Here is a 13,751-nt window from a genome sequence, read left to right as displayed (position 1 = left end):
TAAATCCATAACCACTAGACTACTATAATAAAACACACAGAATGATTTACAGTAAAGTATCAGCAAATGTTAAATGTATGTATTACATTATTAAATGTATTATCAATATTATAAGTGGAAAATAAGGGATTAAAGACTGCACACACTGCTTTCACAATATAGAAGAGTATATATATGATATACAAGCTTAAACAGCCCTAGTTTCTCTCAAGCAGGAAAGTACAAGCAGTTTGCGTCATCACTCCGCTATATGTTCAAAGTGTCAACAAGTAATAAATAATATGAAAACGGAGTGATATTGAAACATTGGCAAAAAACTAAATTGATAAAAGGAAAAAAGCTTTAAATTAATTCAAGTTTATTTATAAAACTTTTAACAACAAAGGTCATCACAAAGCAGCTTTACAGAGATCTGGGTATAAATACCTAGAATAAAACCCAGGAATATAAAAAAAAAAAATCAATACTGAATTAAGAGATCATGGAAATGCGACGTCAAGCCATAAAAGATGAAAACGTGAGTGAAATGTTGAAGTCCAGGCAGGTGAGGATGAATCAACACGAGGCTCCAGATCAGGACAGTGGGCAGTAGGGTAGTAGAGAGCCAGGTCTGGTGGTCCAAGGATGGAACAGCTGGAACTGGGCATCTTAATATATGGAAGAGATAGAGAGAGAGAGAGAGAAAACAGAAATGAGAGGAAAAACAAAGGGTTAGGAGATCCAATAGGTAGAGTGGGCGTCAGATCACGGCAAGCTGAAGAAAGAAAGAAAAAAAAAAAAGGAAAACAGCAACGGTTTCAAACCAATTTAAAACACATTTTAGATAAAACAAGGCCTTGGTTAACAAGGAAAGTCCTGACTACATAAACATACTGTGGCTGTAAAAGCTACATAGAACAACCACATGCTGTAATTTCCTAAAGTAGTGCTGGTAAGAGTCTTGAACGTGAGAACAGCTCAGCCAGTTTGGATGCAACACTGTTTTGAACACAGAAACTTACAAGAGACATCGGTATGATTGACTAACAAAACATTAGGTGCTGCATTGTCCTTGTGTGTGAAAAGTATAGGAACCAGGTTCCTGGGGGCCTGAAAGGAGGTCAAGGGTGCACAATGTTCTGGCCATTTTACTCAGAAAGGGTTCTAAATAGTTCAGAGTTCAATCCTGTTCTGGGTGCATTCCCAACCTACAAATCCACTTCTGTTCCACCACTACTGAAACAAAGCGTCCTGGGTCATATCTTGTAGGTGGTGGGAAGTGAGCAATACAATCAGTGCAATGCGCTTGTTTAAAGGGTGCTGATTCAGGATTCTCCTGTCACAGTCTTTGTCCTTCAGAGCTAAAAGTTTAAGTGTAGCGTCTCAGCGTCATTGCAGGCAGCCAAGGCGGCGCTAGGCTCATACCTAAGGCTGTGTTGTCAACGTAGGATGGAGTCAGGATGACTGTTTGCCAGCCGTTGGCATTGACTCTTCAGATGGTCATATCATCTGATCACATGCACCTTAAAATCCCAACAATGAAAATGTCACTCAGGTCAATTGAAGTAAGAGAACTGTACAGAATACATTGATTATTGATCAAGTGCATACAGTAGGAGTTACATACAGTCAAGCTGGAAAGCCTGCACACCCCTTTCACCTTCTCCATGCTTTTATTATGTTATAGACTTATTCTACAGTAGACTGAATTCTACACAATTGTACACAATGACAATGTGAAAGCAGGGTTTTAGACATTCGTGGTAATTAAAAATAATAATAATAATAATAATTAAAAAATAAATAAATAATAATGTTAAATCTCATATGTACACAAGTTTAAGAGAAAAACCCTAAAAGGAACCAAGACTCAAAAAGGTAACCCATCCTCCTCGAAATAGGGGGATTTACAGTGGGACAAGGCTGACCTAGAGGGTAGGCACCAGCACTCAACCACGAATGGACTCACGTCAGCAGCGAGCAGCTCAGCACAAGGAGAGAAGAAAAATAAGAAAGGGATTTAGGAGCATGAGTAGACTGGTGTACGGCCTGTAAACGTAGACTAGAAAGACAATAAGAACCTGTAATCAGAGCAGTACAGAACGCTGTAGGGGGGCGCTGGTGAGTGGGTCTTCTAGGAGTCTGCAGGATCCACAGTTAACCTATAAAGAGGAAAAAAACACATCAATAACATTAGGATAGGTCAATTCATTACATCTAGCTTAACTCACCAGTATACATCAGCATACCCATGTAAACAAGACATGTAAATAATGTCGTACTGTCATTTTAGGATATGATGGCCACCCCTATAGTGGGCACTTGGTTCACTCCAGGCTAAGCAAAGGATGAGTGCCTGGCTTATTAGGACTGTGTAGAAAGAAATATGGGGTCAGTTGGTGCAGATTACGCTGAAATCATGGTAGATGTGAGGCTTTGCAGCCTTCAGAGGAAGGCCACTGAGGCCTTATCATGTAAAGCGTGCAACTTAGCTCTTTTATGTTCCATTTTCACTTTGGACAGACAGCAAGCCACAGTCTATAAATACAGAGCAACAGATTTATAGACAGTTCCAGAATTAGACAGTTTCACATAGACAGCCAAACAGCGTTGCATATGGACTGACAGCAAGTCAGAGCTGCAGCAAGCCTAAACAGAATGAACTGCAGATGAACAGGCAGCCAGAGAAAGGTGCACAAAGTTGTTGACAGCTAGCCAGAGTTGCACATTGAAAGAAAGTTAGCCACTGAATTGCACACGCATATGGACATGCAGACACACACACACACAGTTGCAGCCAGATTGTCAGACACTATTGCAGATGAATACAACCAGTCAAAGTAGCAGATGGATAGTCAGACAGTTTCACACGGATAGACAGCGTTGCACATGGATAGGAAGCCAAAGTTGGTGACAGAGCCTTAGCAGAACAAACCGCAGAGTTTTAGATGGAGAGAGACAAAGATGCAGAACGGTAAGAAGCCAGTGACCCAGCCAGAGAATTACACATGGAAAGAAAGCCAGCCAGCCACAGAGTTGCACATGGACATGCAGACAGCACCACACACAGTTGCAGACAGACACAGTTAAAATGGACAGCCACCCAGTCAACCAGTTGCAGATGGTCAGTCAGTCAGAGTTGCAGATTGACATACACACTGCCAAACAGTCAGAAACAGTCACACAGAAAGACAGACAGCCATTGCACATGACAGACCATGGTTAGCCTGATCCCTCTTTAGGGATAGGAGTCAGGGAGTCATGAGGACCTGTGTGGCAAAGAAGAAAGTTAATACATGTATAGAAACTGAATGATGACCTACCTGTTACACAGTTGCGTATGCATAGTCAACATCACACAGTTACAGATGGACACACAGACAGACAAGCAGATGTATAGTTAGCCAGACAGCCAGAGTCAGGGGTTCATGAAGACCTGTGTGGCAATAAAAGAAAGTTAATACATGTATAGAAACGGAATGATCACCTACCTGCTACACAGTTGTCAGCCTTGCACAGATGCAGATGGACACACAGACAGAGAAGCTCGGGTGAACCTCTCTGCGGAAGAGGACCTGCCGCTCCCCAAAGATCTCTTGTCCGGCAGCCAGCAGTGGAGCACGAAGAGCCGGTAAACGCTCTCTTACTCGTCGGTAGGTGAGCAGGGAGCCGAAGACGATGATCCAGGAGTCTGTCTTTTTCCAAACGGAGCCGAAGCCGCCACGCTGCCGCCGAGAGGAGCCGCCAAGCTCGTTCCTCCGCGGTCTCCATGTTCCTCTCTGAGTCGACTCACGTCTCGAACAGCGGTTCAGAGTCTCGCTCAAAATACCGGAGATCACGTGATCCAAACCGAAGCTTCGTTACATCAAACGCGCCTGAAACACGATCACGTGTCAAGGCGCGTCAGACCCGAGCGCAACGAGCTGAATATAAACAGAAATATGTACTTAAATAAAATATAAATGTATAAAATGAGTGAATTTGGTTGACTTTCATTTTAAGAGAAAACAAAACATGAACATAGTTTTTATTTGAACATCAGGTTTTGTTTCCAAACCGACAAAAGAGATAAAAGTCCTTGACAAACCTCCAGTGGGAACTGCTGCTCATTAGTCTGTCTGGAACGCTGCACTGTGGAGAAGAACTGAAGTTATTACACTAAAAATGGAGTTATTGTTTTGTGGGCTAGTTCTTCAGCACAGTGTGATGTAGAAAAGAAAGGATGGTTTATAGCTGTGGAGCATACGGTCAAGCCTGGGTTTGCCTGAGTTCCTCTATGGTTGGTGCCGGGACAGGTAGAAACAGGCCAAACCTTCTGGGGTCATCAGGGAGAAGCGACCTTAGTCTGGGTCTTCCCCTGCAGTCATGAAGCAGCAGCTGTAGGAATCAAATTATAACAAACTGTTTACAAAGACGAGGAGCATATTCCTCATCTGGACTGTCATCACCTTTTCCTTTTCTTCCTGATCATCTGTTCCCCAATCAGAACTGTGAAATGTGAGATGAGTAAATACTAGGAATCACACTACAAGTACATTTACTTCTACATTACTACTCAAACAATAATCACAACTTCCTGAGCTCACTGATCTCATCTTCATTCATGTTCAGGTTTTGGTTGTCTTGGACTCTCCTATTCTGAAGACAATATGATAAAGAATTACACACTGTCAGCATAGGTGTGGACTGCAGCTACTATTTTCTCTGTGTCATGTTTAGTAATAAACTATAGTCACCTCTTCTCCAAAGCTTCAGAGACATCCATGCTGCTCTCCAGAGCTTCAGTCCCTTCTTCTAGAAGTGGTAGATCTTCTCTATAGAGATCAAATTGTTCTGTTTGTGAAAATGTAGACCACCAATAATACTGTACTTCTGTACTGATATTAGGATCTATAATTCACAATGTGGTCTGAAATCATATTAGTTCAGATCCTGAATACTGACCGGTCTGAAAGTGCTCCACTTGATGGACACCCAATACTGGACAGGGGCATCAAATGCTGCTTCTTCTACTGCCTCTTACTAGGGGTGGAGGTGCTTGAACATTCAAAGCTAAAAAGAAAATCCCATAATCAACTTATTTACACAGAAAAGTGAAGATCATTTCACCACAATATCAAACCTGAGTGATCTCTACTAAAAAGGGCTTTATGGACTCTATTAGATACGACGGATAAACAGCTAACGTCTGATAGACACTGTGCACACGATTAAAACATTATTTTCAACCATTCTGAACAAACCAGCACAATTTAAACGATGGAATAAACAATAAGATGTAGATGTGATTATATAATACACTTCAATCAAGAACTAACATTAAAAACACAGTAAAACATTAGAAACACCAAGTTATCTGACTGCACTGATGAAATGCAGAAAGTCCAGGTAGGATGAAATTATGGGCGAACCGCCAATCACAGAAATGTTCCACAAGCTAAAAAGCCTCGGCATTCGTCTAAAAAGCTCCATGAGCAGAGACGGAGTAAAAGCAGAGGAAATATTGGCGATGCGTTTGCATTAATATTGAGCTGGCAGCTCTAGTCTGGAGCACTTTAGCTACCTAGCTCTCTCAAACACGCGCTGCCTTCATAACCCAGCTGCACTCGGACCACTGGCTAGAAATGAAGCCCTCCAATGTTTAAAGCACTGAAAAAGCCCATCTCTACTAGTGGCTGTAAGAAATGATCTAGATGAGGTTAGCTAAACTTAGCTGAAGCTCAGTGCTCACCTGTTCAGGAGAAAATCAGCCAGTTCGGTCCGTTTTGAGTCCTTCTGGGCTCTAAGCTGTCTCCATCTATCAAACGCATCTCCAATATTTCCTCTGCTTTTACTCCGTCTCTGGTCATGGAGCTTTTTAGACGAATGCCGAGGCTTTTTAGGTTGTGGAACATCTAATGATCCAGGTCCAGGTCGCTTCCTCGCCTCCATGGCTGCAGCACGCTGTGTTTGATGTGTGATGTGATGAACCAACTTCATATGAATAATTGTGTCTTTTATAGCCTATTATAAATATTTATGACTGTTTTAGGTGTTTTACTCTTCACTACTGCCTTCATCTCTACACTTTATTGCAACATCATAATGAAGCTTTTGTGTATTTTCTGCTTTTGTCTTACAGTGTATGATGAGGCTGATGACATCCATCCTGTGATGGTGAACATTTGTCACCGCTTCAGCTGAAACAGTGCTGGGAGTTTTCCTCTAAAGGACTCCTAGGTGATCTTCAAGAGATGCTCAGCAAAAGTGTAAGCACCCCACTTTCATCTCCACCAGCAGACCTACAGAAGACTCTTAAATTCAGTGATGCTCTCAGAGGTGTACAGGTTCAAGGAGAGGTGCTTCAGTGTGTGTCTAATATTACACTAAATTATGTAAATACTCCCTTGATGATGTTGGTGTAACGGGCCGTCTGCATACTGAAGTGATTCCATTGTTTTGGAAAGTCACGTACTTACTAAACATAGACGCTGTGTGGGTTCTGTGTGGTAAAATGTAGCTTCTGGTTTCTGGTAGGTGTTTTTCTTTTTAATAAGGCTGATGTTCTCTTATATAAGTGGGACCTACATTATGTACATTTTGCTGTGTCAGGATGAAATATGATTTTTTTTGCTGGTAATAAAAAATGAAACCTTTTTACTTAGGTTCATTGTTTTATTTGCTGTTAATGTCATATTGTAATGGTACGGAGTGCAGTTTCTTTTAATTTCATCTTCATAAACATTGTTAATGTTTTTCTGTTTCTGTTGCTCTTTCAATTAATGCTAAAGTTCAATATGTTTACTATTTACTTTCTATAAATAAACAGTATAGAAAGACATTTAGTCACAGGGGTGGTACATCTCAAAGCACATGCTGGCGCCTTTTGGAGAGGAGACACAGTTGTACCATAGTTTAAAGGTGCATTTTAGCCTCTTGGGGAACTTAATAGAACCTTAACTGGTACAAAAAAGTACTTGTGCTGAAAGGTTCTCTGTAGTATCTCAATAGGGTACAATAATGTTCAAATATCTGTATGCTGTTCATCGACTTTTCCTCCGCCTTTAAAATGGTCATCCCCACCAGACCTGGAAATCAACACCTGCATTTGTAATTGGGTTTGGGACATCCTAATAAAAAGACCCCAGTATGTGCGGTTGTGTAGGTCTGTGTCCTGCAGACTCATTGTGGCAGACTGAGGCTCTGCAATAGGTGGTGAGAAATGCTCAGGACATCTTATCTGGCACAAGGTCCCTTTCCATGAGAGACGTTCCTCACCAGCACTGTGTGTGGAAGGAGATTGCAGCTTCATTAGGGACACCTTTCACTCCAGCCACACACTGTATAACTACCTACCATCCAGGAGGAGATGAAGAAACCAGTGAGATGAGACTGTCAGTGTTTGTGTTGTAATATTTCACATTAAAATCTAGGACAGTCAGTTCTCTCATTTCTTGGAAAAGTCCTCTTTATGGAAATTGGCAGTAGTTTAGTGTTTTGATGGACTTTAGTTTAGTTCATGAAGCAATGTGAAGGAAAGGACACTCTCCCTCTCTATGGAGTTCACTTTTATAAAGCAAAAACACACAACATCAGCTTCTGTACTCGAGAGTCTAATACAGTGTCTTTAATATTCAGCCTCCAATCACTCACTATTAAGGGCACAGAAGCCGTTCACTCGAATAGAAGAGTGCACTTCTATATAGTGAGAAGGAATTCCTTTGGAATTGACCTCATGGATGGAGCTTGGATGTCACCGTGTGGTCAAACCGATAAAGTGCATAGATGCACATATTGATGAATCGTATGATTTCATGCAGTTATTGATAGTCTGTAAAAAAAAGGCACATGATTTACTAAATCTATATAAATGGAATAAATAAAAAGTCCGTTTTAACAGCTTTTAGCTTTTGTGACTTTTTAACAAAACTAACTGTAAAATAAAGTAATTTTTGTCAAAAAAAGCAATTTCTTTAATCTGTCTATCTCTGCCAAATATATCAAATACTGACAATAATGCATTTAGAAATGTAGAACTGCAAGAAAATATGAGAGCAAAGAAACGTGTTTAGTAATTCTGCATTTCCTAACCATTCATTTACTCTTATAAACTGGAGAATCAGAGGGATTGCCTGCCCTATGAGACGGCATTAATGACATTTGAACAGATTTGAACTTTGACTTTATTGATGCATTTGTTCATTAAAAGATTGTTTAAATGAGTTTCCAGATCTGTTCCTGTGTGTGTTCCTGTTTCCAAAGACTTTCTAGTTCCAAAATGGCCCGTTTTAGTTCCTGTGGTTGTTGACCTGCCTGCTGCCTATTGCCTAACTAAACATGACGTGATGAGCCTGAATCAAACACTGAACCGAATCAAGACACTGAACCGAACATAAATGAACGTATATGAACAAGAACCGAATCCATGAATCAAAACAAGAACGGAAACCCAACAAAAGTCATTCTGTGAGCCTAAGGGCGCTATACCGAGGGTCTGACACTAAATAATAATATTAATATTCTTTATTAAAAATAGTTCAGTTATTATACATATGTGTTTTTGTCTGCTAGAGTATGATCTAAATGAATAGCTTTTAGCTTGTGCTTTGCTGCAGCTATATTTGAGGTGTGTGCTGCTAATTACAGCTGCTTGTTTAGCTTGATGTTTTAGCCTCCTGTGTTCAGCTCTCCACTCATTTCCACCCTGACATGGACAGGAAAGCACAGATGCCTGTACATCACATGTCAGGAGAAGCTTTGTACAGGCACACTAGGTAAGGGCTGGGGGCCACAATTTAGTTAGGTGGTTATCTCTTTGCTAGGCAGGTAAGCTGTTCATTTTTTATTCATGCTCCACTCAGGTGTTTACAAAGGTTTTCCCCATAAAAAGTGCTAATGTGGTTAATGTCTAGTGATGGCTTTAAACGTGTTGAGGTAGATTAAGTAGACTGTACTAGTATGTGCCTCTATTTAGAACCATTGCAGTTTCTCGGTTTGGCCACATGATGGCATCCAAGCTCCATCTTCAGAAAATCCCAACGTGCTCTCAACCTCTGTGTCGTTCTCAGCAGGTCAGTATGAAGAGGAAAGCTCCTCACTGTACAGAGGAGCCCTTTTCTATTGAACTGAAGGACTTCTGTGTCCTTAATAATGAGGGAAACTGAGGCTGACGTTTAAAGACATTGTGTGATGCTCTCGAGTACAGAAGTCATTGTTGTGTGTATTTACTTTATAAAAGTGAAATCCAAGGACTAAACATTCTTCACCCAAATACTTGCAAAAGCACTTTTCTAAGAAAAGCGTTTATATTGTCTAGTGATGACTTTAAATGTGCCGAGGCAGATTAAGTAGACTGTACTAGATATGACCATTTTAATGTGAAATTAAATTAAATTAAAACACAAACAAACAACACTGACAATGTTTTCTCAATGTTTTTATTATGTTTATTTCCAATGACTTGAATTATTTTAGATAGATGGGTTCCCCTTTTAAGTCATGGTTCCTTTTAAGGTTTCTTCCTCTTGATCTGAGGGAGTTTTTCCACTGTTTCCCGGGTCTCTATAAAGCTGCTTTGTGACATTTGTTGTGAAAAGTGATATATGAAAACATTTAAATTTAATTTAATTAAATTAACACACACACACACACACACACACACACACAACCTCCATATAAAACTGATAAAATATTAATGTTAACAAAAACACTTCAAACACCAATCCCCCCACGGCAATGCTAAAACTACCATTTTCAATTTCAAGCTTCACAAATAAACCTGGGATCAACATTTAAACAGCAGATGTTTGTATCATGGCAATTTTAAAAAGCCAGCATGTCATTTATGAACAGGACAGAACTGATGAACATGTCCTTAAACCATGAAGATGAAGAAACTGCATTGCCATTTCTGCATTCCTCTGACTTTAGACTAAATCCTTCATTTAAACAAACAGATTCTCATCAGCTGAAGGTGAGTCAAGAGCTTGATGCTCCAGTCTTTGTCACCTGTGAGACAACATGCATGGAAAATACCGCCCAGACCCACAAAGTGTCTCTGTTTAGTAGGTACTAGACCTTCCAAAACAATAGAACCATGTCATTATGCAGACGGTCTATTACAAAGAAATCATCAAAGGAATATTTACCATCATTTACTGTAATAGTAGTTACATGTTGGAGCACCTTCCCTTGAACCAGTACATCTCTGACAGCATTGCTGAATTGAAGAGTCTTCTGTAGGTCTGCTGCTGGTGAGATGGAAATGGTGTGCTTACACTTTAGCTGAGCATCTCGTCAAAATCTCCTCAGAGTCCTTTAGACAAAATCATTGGTTGTTGAAAGAGTTGTCAGAGAGACAGGAAATCATGTAAATCCACAGTCCACAGTGTCTCCGTCCACATCGCTGTCTAAAATGGAAGCTTGACCTACAAGTCTAATGTAATGTAATACTGTGAAGAAGAAAGGTGAACTGCAGGAAAGTCAAAGGCTAGACAACTATTTAGATTAGGGTGGATTTAGGTAGATTTGCTTCTCAGTACTTTCTAACCCATCTCAACCCTTGAGTGCCTCACACCTTTACATGAATCCACTGGATATTAAATTCTGATAAAAATGATTGCTAGGGACAATTCAGTAGTGCTTGTTTATTGGTAGGGACAAGTCTCTACCGTCACTACCCTAATCTACGCTCTTGCTCTTGCAAAATCTTTTAAAGTGCTTAGTCTTAAAGTGGCAGGCCCGTCTCCAGCTTCCAAAAAGCTGCCCACTTTCCTGCTCATCACAAGCTATCATCTCCTCCTCCTCCTGATCTTCTTAGTGAATTTGCTGACTTATTGGAAGTAGCGCTTCCTTCTGATTAGTTTAATTGGTGGAGATTTCAGACTTTGATAGCTCCACCAGTTTGTACAGAAGTCCCTGTAGCTACTGAATAATATGACTTAGTATGTAATAAAACTTTCTGCATTCAGGGTTTAAACAAATAAATGAATCAAATATTTAGATTTGACCATATCTGAGTTATATATAACTCACTGCAGAATTAGGCTCAGTATCATTTACATTTAATGCGTTTAGCTGATCCTCTCATCCTGAGGTCTAGAATCATGCTGCACAGGTAGGTGAATGTTGCCCAGGATCTTTCATTGGTGTAGTGTGGTGCACTCGCCAGGCCGTGGAATCAAACCCTAGTAATATAAAAATGCAAGAAATGCTGAGAAGCTCGATCTCCAACACTAGAACATTCAAAGACAGGCTGCTTTGATTTCTACTAGAGTTTAGAAGTCGCCAGCTCACTAATATCAAATGTGCAAATGTGCTCTGCTACTTTTGTGAGCGAGCTAAAAGTAAGATATGGGACTTTTTCTAGGACAGCCTGGAAACGTTCGCTACATATCTGGATAAATCTCCCTCAGATATCAGTTATGGAGAAACTGAAAGTAATATCAGCAGCTACTTTACTAGATAAATATTATTAAAGTTAAAATGTGCTGCTGCCCGTTACTGTAAATAGTGTGGTGGTAAATGACTGTGGTATTTTTTTAATATTCAGAGTTGTGCAGGTGTGTATATCATATTTTACTAAAATGATATTAATATACATGCTAATGCTTACAGTAAGCCTATTTTTGCATGATAATTCTTTTTCTGTCTTATGATTAATATGAATGAAATATTGATGCATTTATATAGTATGATTTATATAATTGATCAAAAATAATGATATTCATACCAGAAAAGAGAAAACATGGAAAAGATTTTTATACTCCTGTACAGTGTGAACCCACTCAAAGATAAGATGCTAACATCAAACATTTAAACAAGATATTTATATATATATATTTCTTTTAATCTGTCAAAACACAGTTTGTGAAAGGCTGCAAGTTCTAAATTTACAAATAATGTTCGATGGAGTTTAGTAAAAAACATATTTTCATATTTTTATTTTGTTTTTATGTTATTGTTTTTTTTAGCTGCAAACTTCAGCGAAACCTTGTTACCAACCTTGTCCTGTGAAGATATGTTTCCTTTGAAAAATGAGGTCCAGGCCATGGCAAAGCGGCTTGTGGAGTATTATCCAGTGCTTCGTGATAACACAGTGAACTGCACACACACTTGGGTAAGTGTTTGTACCATTTGTAAACCAACTTTTCATTAATGTCACATAAGCCAGTTTTAAGTTCCAGTGATGGAAAACCCCATCCATGATCAATCATGAAAACTAAACAATAAGTTTATATTTATAGAACTATAGGATAAAGTGTAAATGTGTGCTTTCCAGCAGGTAAAGTGTTTCATATTTTGATTTAGTGCTGGGCAATACAGTAAAAACGTGTGTTAGGCACTTTCCGGTCATTCTTTTTCATTTTAAAAACAGATAAAAAACGAAAGATGGATGATTATTTACTTTTCATATCATATTCTAACCTCCATAGAACATAAAAACTAATTATACTATTATATGTTTTCTTAAAAATGAATTAAAATTCATTCTTTGATTTCAAAGAAAAAAAGAAATATAGTTCGCTTTTACATTGAATAATAAATCACCATCCGTCTTTCATTTTTAATTTTCTGTTTTTAATAATTCTGGTTAAAAAATAACCAAAAAGTACACAGACTGTTACATTTCAATGTCAATTCAATTTGCCCCCATAGTAAAACACAATGTGCAGTTTAAATGTTTAGTTGTAAATGGTGAAATGAAATGAGTGCATTACTTCCATGTCTTTCACATACAGGAACTGCTTTTCAAGCAATGAATGAAAAGACTCCACAACATAAAGACACCAAAAAAGCGACAGGGACCAACACCACAAAGACCCTCTGTCTTTGTGGTGTTGGTCCCTGTCGCTTTTTTGGTGTCTTTATGTTGTGGAGTCTTTTCATTCATTGCTTGAAAAGCAGTGACGGCTGAGTTTGGAGTGTTCTGATGGTGATTCAAGCAGTCTTTGGATGGCAGGAATTCAGCTGCTGCTAAGTGTGATATATTATGATTTTTCATTATAGATCATATTTGAACAAAAGACTGACTCCTTTGCTTTCAGGAATCAGAGATTGTTGACCAGAGAGGAGAAGCTGCTGAAGATCTAGGAGTCCATTCTGGCCCTGATAGTCAGCAAAGTCCAGCAAGACAAAACTGTACCCTGCAAGAGTTGTATGACAGACCGGAACCTAACAAGGAGGCAGTTGCTCAGCTGCTTGACCTTGAGTTTGATGCTCATAGGGCCTTCCTCTACTCTGACACTTTGAGAGACCAGGACAGGCCAGTGAACATACTGCAAGCATACCCCTGCTTCAGAGCAGTAGATCATGTAAGCAGAAGTATAGATTTCATGTATCCCCCCTAACTAGAACTGGAACACTGTGTTAAATCTTTCTCTGTGTTTGTGTTCTCTTTTTTGTGCCAGGTTATGGATGAACTTCATATCCTTGACAGATCAAACCCTGATTTTATTTCTGACCTGAAGACCCACTTGGAGAACCAACAACACAGGACAAAGGTTAGAAACATTTCAGGAAATACTTTTTTGTTTTTACAGCTGCTTTTACACTTAGGCTTAATCATCAGGGGCTGCAGAGCTTTATGTTGGGTTCTGGAAATAGAAACAGATCTAAAACTGTGTTGTAACACTACAGAATATAATGGAGGTCCTCTGGCCCACTTTTTTTTGTTCTGCCTGAGATGTTCTCATCACCTGTGGCCCTACCCAAGAACTTGGATCATGCTAGTGAGATGGTGCATGTTCTTGAGGTGAGAAATGCATTAGAAATGCCTTAGGCCTCATGAATGA

This window comes from Salminus brasiliensis, chromosome 12 (genome assembly GCF_030463535.1).
Source record: "Salminus brasiliensis chromosome 12, fSalBra1.hap2, whole genome shotgun sequence".
Lineage (NCBI taxonomy): Eukaryota > Metazoa > Chordata > Actinopteri > Characiformes > Bryconidae > Salminus > Salminus brasiliensis.
Note: the sequence above shows the minus strand (reverse complement) of the source record.